Source organism: Balaenoptera borealis (genome assembly GCF_965194805.1).
Source record: "Balaenoptera borealis genome assembly, chromosome: 1".
Classification (NCBI taxonomy): Eukaryota; Metazoa; Chordata; class Mammalia; order Artiodactyla; family Balaenopteridae; genus Balaenoptera; species Balaenoptera borealis.
In genome coordinates this window covers 34167470-34176668 of record NC_138860.1, presented here as the reverse complement: position 1 = coordinate 34176668, position 9199 = coordinate 34167470, and the positions used below count along the sequence as shown (strand labels likewise).

Here is a 9199-nt window from a genome sequence, read left to right as displayed (position 1 = left end):
ACTGATAGGGATTGCATTGAATCTGTAGATTGCTTTGGGTAGTATAGTCATTTTCACAATATTGATTCTTCCAATCTAAGAACATGGTATATTTCTCCATTTGTTTATGTCATGTATGATTTCTTTCATCAGTATCTTATAGTTTTCTGAGTACAGTTGTTTTGCCTCCTTAGGTAGGTTTATTCCTAGGTATTTTATTCTTTTTTTGCAATGGTAAATGGGATTTTTTCCTTAATTTCTCTTTCTGATTTTTCGTTATTAGTGTATAGGAATACCAGAGATTTCTGTGCATTAATTTCGTATCCTACAACCTCACCAAATTCATTGATTAGTTCTAGTAGTTTTCTGGTAGCATCTTTAGGATTTTCTATGTATAGTATCATGTCATCTGCAAACAGTGACAGTTTTACTTCTTCTTTTCCAATTTGTATTTCTTTTATTTCTTTTTCTTCTCTTATTGCCATAGCGAGGACTTCCAAGACTATGTTGAATAAGAGTGGCAAGAGTGGACATCCTTCAAAAGATGCTCAGCATCACTAATAGTTAGAGAAATGCAAATCAAAACTACAATGAGGTATCACCTCACACCAGTCAGAATGGCCATCATCAAAAAATCTACAAACAATAAATGCTAGAGAGGGTGTGGAGAAAAGGGAACCCTTTTGCACTGTTGGTGGGAATGTAAATTGATACAGCCACTATGGAGAACAGTATGGAGGTTCCTTAAAAAACTAAAAATAGAACTACCATATGACCCAGCAATCCCACTACTGAGCGTATACCCTAAGAAAACCATAATTCAAAAGGACACATGTACCCCAGTGTTCACTGCAGCACTCTTTACAATAGCCAGGACATGGAAACAACCTAATTGTCCAATGACAAATGAATGGATAAAGAAGATGTGGTACATATATACAATGGAATATTACCCAGCCATAAAAAGGAACCAAATTGGGTCATTTGTAGAGATGTGGATGGACCTAGAGTCTGTCATACAGAGTGAAGTAAGCCAGAAAGAGAAAAACAAATATTGTATATTAGCACATATATGTGGAATCTAGAAAAAATGGTACAGATAAACCTATTTATAGGGCAGGAATAGAGACATAGATGTAGAGAATGGACATGTGGACACAGGGGGGACGGGGAGGGTGGGATGAATGGAGAGATTAGGTTTGACATAAATACACTACCACGTGTAAAATAGATAGCTAGTGGGAACCTGCTGTATAGCACAGGGAGCTCAGCTTGGTGCTCTGTGATGACCTAGATGGGTGGGATGGGGGGGAGGGAGGTCCAAGAGGGGGGGGATATAGGTATAGCTAATTCACTTCATTTGTACAGCAGAAACTAACACAACCTTGTAAAGCAATTTTACTCCAATAAAAACAAACAAATAAATTGAAAAAAATGTCAATTGAGGAAAAAGACTGAGTTTCACATTGGGTTGAGATGGTGGTCTGGTTCTGACACTGATTCCAATGTGTGTTTTTTTTCAATGCTACCAAGAAATTGACTCAATTCTGACACTATCTACCTGGAGCCAGCATCATATCCCACATCTTAAGGGCTCAGTCCCATAAGATTGCCCTCCCCCTCAGATGCCAATCAATAGTCCAGTTACCTGTGCTTCTGATTGACTGGCTATAAATCAGTGGTTCCCACCACCCCCTCCTTAATTCAAGTAATTTGCTAGAGCAGCTCACAGAACTCAGAGAAATAGTTTACATATTGTTTATCAGTTTATTTTGAAAGGATATGATAAAGGATAGAGATGAACATCCAGATGGAAGACATGAGTCTTCCAGATGGAAGACAAGGATATGATAAAGGATAGAGATGAACATCCAGATGGAAGACATGAACATCCAGATGGAAGACATGAGTGTGTGGGAAGGGACATGGAGCTTCTATGTCCTGCCCGGGCACACACTGCCCTAGCACCTCCATGTGTTTACCAACCTGAAAGTTCTCTGAACCCCATTCTTTTGGGTTTTTATTGAGGCTTTATTACATAGGCATGACTGATTAAATTATTGGCCATTGGCAGCTGATTCAATCTCCAGCCCCACTCCCCTCTCGAGGTCAGGAGCATGGGACTGAAAGTTCCAGCCCTCCAATCACGTGGTTAGTTCCCCCTGCAACCAGCCCCCATCCTTAGGTGCTTTCCAAAACTTACCTCATTAACATTAACTCAGATGTGACTGAAAGGAATTTGTTGTGAATATCAAGACACCTTTATCGCTCTTATCACTTAGAAAATTCCAAGGGTTTTAGGAGCTCTGTGCCAGAAATAAAGACCAAATATATATTTCTCATTATAAATCACAGTATCACACATGGGAACTGGAAAAGGATGGAGGAGGGATCAGAGAGATGGTCCAGGTATCAAATAATCCATCAGCAGCTCAAAACCTGAGGTGTTTAAGAGGAGATAAGTCACCCAGGAAATTATAGAAAGGCTTTGGATTTTCCATGAAGTCATTAAAGTGGGGAAAGGTTGTTGAGTCAACCTCAGGCAGATCTGAGGTCTGAGATCTAGCTGACGTCTGAGTACCCCCAGCAGTGAGGTGCATTCTCTCCCAGGTTCTGGCTCCTTGGCATGGCCGGTGAGGTGGGTGTTGCAGCCTGGGCTGGGAGCCAGGTCGACTCATCAGCCCAGGGTGTGCGTCTAGGGGAAAGGTTGTTTTGTTTGCTCTCACAGTGAGCCCCGTTACAATAACAGAACCAAGGTGTCCTGGTGCTTTGACTGCTTTCTCCCTGGGCTCCTAATGGAGATTGACAGGATCTAGCATCCCAGGTAATTCTATTGTCAGTTTCAGCAGCCTCCTGTACCTCATTAGACAAAAGCAGGGAGAAATGTCAGCCCCAGAGCAGAGGGGGCCTATCAGAGTGAGCAGCTTTCGGAGATGACAAGGTAGTGAGGAAATTATCTGGGCCTTCCAACCAGCCCCTCTAGGTCCCGGGTGGGAAACTGGGACATTTGCAACAAAGCACTGTGTCGGCGGGTGGCCAGTGTGGACTGTTCGGGTTCTGCTGCAGACCCTGCTCATTGAGGGACGGAATGAGGGGAGGCTAAGAAAGGCTGTATTGGTCCAGCCCTTGGGTCAGAGGCTCCTCCTGGTGGTGGGATCTATCAGGGTGGTGTCTCTGGGTGGCTCCGGTGTAAGCAGCAAGTGGATACATTGTTGGGGGTCAAAGCCTTAATTGATTTATCCAAACCTTTAGGATTTCACTCAGGATGGATAAATTGTAACAGACTATGGGAGAGAGAATCCTGGGCCTACAGGAAAATAGGAATCTGTCATTGTCCCACACTAATATCCTGTCCCCAGCCCTGGCCAGAAGCACACACAGACTTACATAGATACACACATAACACACCCAACACTCACATATAGAGCCTCATGCACAAATGCACACAACACTCACTCATCTACTTGTACACATATTTGAACGCACAGGGCACTAGACCAAACATATATGCCCAAACCACACAGACACATGACACATACAGGTTCATGTTAGAAGCATTCGTCTACAAAGTTTTTGTCTGTGGCTTATGGCATCAGCCTCTTTGCCATCTATTTACATCTTGGATGTGTATAGCTCACAGGCACATTCACACCCACCCACCATTCTCACAACATACAGCATGCACTCAAACACCCATGCCACAAACATACTCATGTACACATAAACATACATGCCTCTTCCATGTTCACCATGCATGAAAGCTCCCCACCACACCCGGCCACTCCCCATGTGTGGACACCCACGTACTTACACTCCCTCCCGCAGACTTTTGGCAGGCTGAGCTGACATCCACGCAGACCAGCGGAGCCGGGAGTGGTTTCCGCCTCCCTCCGGTCATTGACGTGCAGCACCTGTCCTGTCTTTAGTTCCTCACACTCCGGCTTCGACTGGGTTGAATGCCAGAGGCTGCCTGCACAGAGCCCAGAGCAGCAGTCCAGAAGCAGCTGTCCTGGGGGAATGCGGCTCCCTGAGCCTGGGAGGGGTGTGTGCCAACCTGGAAGGGCCATCAGGAAAGTGACCCTGGAGTGACCAGGTGCTAGTGACCACCCCACCCCTCAGTGGTGCTCTGGAGTGCCATGGCCTGAGTCAGCACATGGCACCCTCTTTCCAGCCCTCTTTACTCCCCCTCAGAATCCTGGACATTTGGGGGATTCTAGGCCTTCCCCAAACTAGAAGAATGAGTGGGGCCTGAAAGAGATAGCAGCTCAGAGAACTCAAGTCAGAGTCTGGGCTGCTGCCTTTTCCGTTAGCATTTGCTTCTGCATCAGTAAAGCCCCGTAATCTAGAACATGCCTGGAACAATGCATTTCAACTGAAAAAATATGAAGGTACATCAGCCTGGAGGTAGGACCAACACTGCTTTGTCTCTCAGGGCTGTCTGTACATTACAAGGAGACATGCAAATATGAGGAATTTTTGCTGTTACCGTGACCAGCACCAGGGAGGTTAAGTCATTTTCTTCTCCAGTTCACGTGTTTCTGGCCCAACGCACTCCCCATACCTTGCACTATCTGTCACTAGTCACCATTATCTGAACATCTGTTAAGTCCCAGGTACTATACTAAATACTTTACAAATATCTCATTTAAGCTTCACAACATCCTTGTCAAAGGAATATCACTCTCCCCATTTTATGGTCAGGGTTCCGAGGTTTTGAGAAGCTGAGTAGCTTATCCAAGATCACACAGCTAACGAACAGCAAAGATAGGGTTTGAACTCAGGTGGTTGTTTCTCCAACCCATGCTTTCCCCTCTGCATCAAGCTTACATCTATTATCACCAGCCATAGAATGTAAATTCTGTTCATATATCCATTATCTAAGTCTAAAACTCCCTTCCCGTCTATGTTCATCTATCAGTCTTAAACTATAAACCAGATCATAGATGGCAGGAACTGTGCTTATTGAATTCATTTCACAGTGCTCAGCATACTTCCAGGAATATATAGTAGATTACTATCTTTAAAAAGCTAGGGTTCTGTGATTGCAAATTGTGTCTGGAGTTAAGAGAACAAGTTCTAGCTCTGTTTTTATTTTTATTTATTTATTTATTTTTAAATTTAATGTTATTTATTTTTTATAAAGCAGGTCCTTATTAGTCATCAACTTTATATGCATCAGTGTATACATGTCAATCCCAATCGCCCAATTCAGCACACCCCCCCCCCAACCCCCGCCGCTTTCTCCCCTTGGTGTCCATACGTTTGTTCTCTACATCTGTGTCTCAATTTCTGCCCTGCAAACCGGTTCATCTGTACCATTTTTCTAGGTTCCACGTATGTGCGTTAATATACGATATTTGTTTTTCTCTTTCTGACTTACTTCACTCTGTATGACAGTCTCTAGATCCATCCACGTCTCAACAAATGACCCAATTTCGTTCCTTTTTATGGCTGAGTAATATTCCATTGTATATATGTACCACAACTTCTTTATCCATTCGTCTGTTGATGGGCATTTAGGTTGCTTCCATGACCTGGCTATTGTAAATAGTGCTGCAATGAACATTGGGGTGCATGTGTCTTTCTGAATTGTGGTTTTCTCTGGGTATATGCCCAGTAGTGGGATTGCTGGATCATATGGTAATTCTATTTTTAGTGTTTTAAGGAACCTCCATACTGTTCTCCATAGTGGCTGTATCAGTTTACATTCCCACCAACAGTGCAAGAGGGTTCCCTTTTTTCCACACCCTCTCCAGCATTTGTTGTTTGTAGATTTTCTGATGATGCCCATTCTACCTGGTGTGAGGTGATACCTCATTATAGTTTTGATTTGCATTTCTCTAATAATTAGTGATGTTGAGCGCTTTTCATGTGCTTCTTGGCCATCTGTATGTCTTCTTTGGAGAAATGTCTATTTAGGTCCTCTGCCCTCTTGGATTGGGTTGTTTGCTTTTTTAATATTGAGCTACATGAGCTGTTTATATATTTTGGAGATTAATACTTTGTCCATTGATTTGTTTGCAAATATTTTCTCCCATTCTGAAAGTTGTCTTTTCGTCTTGTTTATGGTTTCCTTTGCTGTGCAAAAGCTTTTAAGTTTCATTAGGTCCCATTTGTTTACTTTTGCTTTTATTTCCATTACTCTAGGAGGTGGATCAAAAAAATCTTGCTGTGGAGCTTCGGCTCACCCCCTCCCGGCCCCTGCGCGCGGCTCCTCGTCATGGCGGCCCTCAGCAAGTCCATCCCTCATAACTGCTACGAGATCGGCCACACTTGGCACCCGTCCTGCGGGGTCTCCTTCGTGCAGATCACCAGGGGAGCCCTGGAGGAGTCCCTGAAGATCTATGCCCCCCTGTACTTGATTGCAGCAATTCTCCGGAAACGAAAATTAGATTATTATTTACACAGACTGCTCCCTGAGATCCTACAATCTGCTTCATTTCTGACTGCTAATGGGGCCTTGTTTATGGCTTTCTTTTGCATTTTAAGGAAGATACTTGGAAAATTCTACTCATGGAGTCCCGGCTTTGGTGCTGCTTTGCCAGCTTCTTATGTGGCCATTCTAATTGAGAGAAAAAGCAGGAGAGGGCTGCTCACAATTTATATGGCCAACTTGGCCACAGAAACACTATTTAGAATGGGTGTAGCAAGAGGAGCCATCACAACGTTAAGAAATGGAGAAGTCCTTTTATTCTGCATCACAGCTGCCATGTACATGTTCTTTTTCAGGTGCAAAGATGGTTTGAAAGGATTTACATTCTCTGCACTTAGGTTCATTGTTGGGAAGGAAGAAATTCCCACACATTCTTGTTCACCAGAGGCAGCATATGCAAAAGTGGAACAAAAGACTGAGAAACATGAGGAAAAACCAAGAGGAACGAATATAATTGCTCTAGTCAGGAAGCTTGTGGATTCAGTATGTAAGCATGGACCAAGGCATAGATGTTGCAAACACTATGAGGATAATTGCATCTCTTATTGCATTAAAGGTTTTATCAGAATGTTTAGCGTGGGATACTTGATCCAGTGCTGCCTCCGGATTCCCTCTGCATTTAGGCATCTGTTTACACAGCCATCCCAGCTACTTTCTCTCTTCTACAATAAAGAAAACTTCCAGCTCGGAGCTTTCCTGGGCTCTTTTGTTAGTATATACAAGGGTACTAGTTGCTTCCTGCGCTGGGTCAGAAATCTGGATGATGAACTGCATGCCATTATAGCTGGATTTTTGGCGGGAATATCAATGATGTTTTATAAAAGCACAACAATTTCCATGTATTTAGCTTCCAAATTGGTAGAGACAATGTATTCCAAAGGCATTGAAGCAGGAAAGGTTCCCTATTTTCCCCATGCAGACACTATCATCTATTCCATCTCTACGGCAATTTGCTTCCAGGCAGCTGTCATGGAAGTTCAGACGTTGCGACCATCTTACTGGAAGTTCCTTTTAAGGCTCACCAAGGGCAGATTTGCCATCATGAACCTAAAAGTCCTTGACGTTTTTGGTACTGGTGCATCTAAACACTTGCAGGACTTCATCCCTAAGTTGGATCCAAGATACACAATTGTAACACCAGAGTTGCCCATCGAGTTTTCTTGAAGATGACTGTAACTTATTAATGTGACTTAATGTTTCATTATTTTGTCCTAGAGAGTTAATTATGTTGAACACAAAGAAGGGGGCCCGAGTTTGAACGTCAGTGTTATTTCAATGAGAGATGACGCTCTTTTTTTTGTTTTTCTTACCAATCAGAAATACAGAAGCTTTTTAGGAAAGTGTTGCTTAATAATTAAGCTCCCTCTATAGCCAGAATCTCATTCTGGATCACTGTAATGGTTGACATTATGATATATTATTATCGATTAAATTATGTCCACAAGCAATATTAAATAATCTATGTAGAAATACAGTAACAAATAAGAGTATACTTAAAATTACTTTAAAAGATGTTTTACTTCATTCCAATATAATTCTTGGTTAAAACTAAGAATATTTCTACATTTTAGGATACAAAGGATCACGGGTACATGGATTTGGTCTGTATTTTTTTTTTTTTTTTTAACTTCTGAATTGGTAACTATAGTAGTGAAATGTTATGGGTATGGAGTAACTCTTCACAGACAATGCTGCTTTATTTAGTATAGAGCAAATTAATTGGAGAAAGTGGCCATTCTTACTTCAGGGATGCAAAGACGGGTCTCATACTGTTTGGATAAATGCCGTGGTATCCATGCTCTTTTTCCACTGATACCTTCATCTCTCTCTATGATCAGTTGGGTTCTTTGGCAGCCCAGTGAACCTATGTATTAGTGGCAGGTTAGGAGCAAATGGAAATTGACATATCTGATAAAGTTGAAACGTATATTTTAATCTTTTACAGAAGCATTACACTTGAATATTCAAAAACAAATGAAGTTACTTTTAAACCTCCAAAAAAAAAAAATCTTGCTGTGATTTAAGTAAAAGAATGTTCTTCCTATGTTTTCCTCTAAGAGTTTTAGAGTGTCCAGTCTTAGATTTAGGTCTCTAATCCATTTTGAGTTTATTTTTGTGTATGGTATTAGGGAGTGTTCTAATTTCATTCTTTTACATGTAGCTGTCCAGTTTTCCCAGCACCACTTATTGAAGAGACTGTCTTTTCTCCATTGTATATCCTTGCCTCCTTTGTCATAGATTAGTTGACCATAGGTGCATGAGTTTACCTCTGGGCTTTCTGTCTTGTTCCATTGATCTATGTTTCTGTTTTTGTGCCAGTACCATACTGTCTTGATTACTGTAGCTTTGTAGTATAGTCTGAAGTCAGGGAGTCTGATTCCTCCAGCTGTTTTTTTCCCTCAAGACTGCTTTGGCTACTCGGGGTCTTTTGTGTCTCCATACAAATTTTAAGATTTTTTGTTCTAGTTCCATAAAAAAATGCCATTGGTAATTTGATAGGGATTGCATTGAATCTGTAGATTGCTTTGGGTAATATAGTCATTTTCACAATATTGATTCTTCCAATCCAAGAACATGGTATATCTCTCCATTTGTTGGTATCATCTTTAATTTCTTTCATCAGTGTCTTATAGTTTTCTGCATACAGGTCTTTTGTCTTCCTAGGTAGGTTTATCCCTAGGTATTTTATTCTTTTTGTTGCAATGGTAAATGAGAGTGTTTCCTTAATTTCTCTTTCAGATTTTTCATCATTAGTGTATAGGAATGCAAGATTTCTGTGCATTAATT

General features: G+C 41.7%; 1 pseudogene across 1 annotated transcript; it reads left to right on the top strand.

Moving 5' to 3' along the window:
* Nucleotides 1-4028: 4028 nt before the first annotated feature.
* LOC309606916 (transmembrane protein 135 pseudogene) lies at nt 4029-9199 on the top strand (annotated as a pseudogene). Its single transcript has one exon. The product of its transcript is annotated as a transmembrane protein 135 pseudogene (transcript).